We start from the raw sequence: 480 nt of genomic DNA on the forward strand, positions 1-480 counted from the left end.
ACTGCAGCAAAACACATCGCAGCTCTCAAGTACTGGGAGAAACGCTTCTAAGCAGTAAGACGTTAACAGGAAGGTCTCAAGCTCGCGCCTGGCAAGCTTCCCCTGTAAAGGGTCAGAGAGTGAATATTTTAGGCTTCGCGGGCCACAGAGGGTCTCTGTTGCTTATTTTTGTTTGCTTTAAAAATGTAAACTATGCTGGGGTGCCTGGCTGGCTCAGGGGGTAAGGCGCTGGGGTGCTCTTGGGGTCACGGGTTGGAGCCCCTTGTTGGGGGTAGAGCTTGCTTAGGTAATTAAAGAAAAATGCAAACTGTCCTTAGCTCATGGGCCGGGCCAGCACACAAGCAAACACCCGGCTCTTTGGATGGCGAGGGCTTGTGCTTTCGCTATAGTCACTTTGTACGGGGACTGCGTGTAGGAAGTATTCATTATTAAGTTTGAGAGGCCAGGGTTTCTGTTGTATCTAATTTAAAAAAATAAAAA

Source organism: Panthera onca, chromosome A2, assembly GCF_046562875.1.
Source record: "Panthera onca isolate mPanOnc1 chromosome A2, mPanOnc1 haplotype 2, whole genome shotgun sequence".
NCBI lineage: Eukaryota > Metazoa > Chordata > Mammalia > Carnivora > Felidae > Panthera > Panthera onca.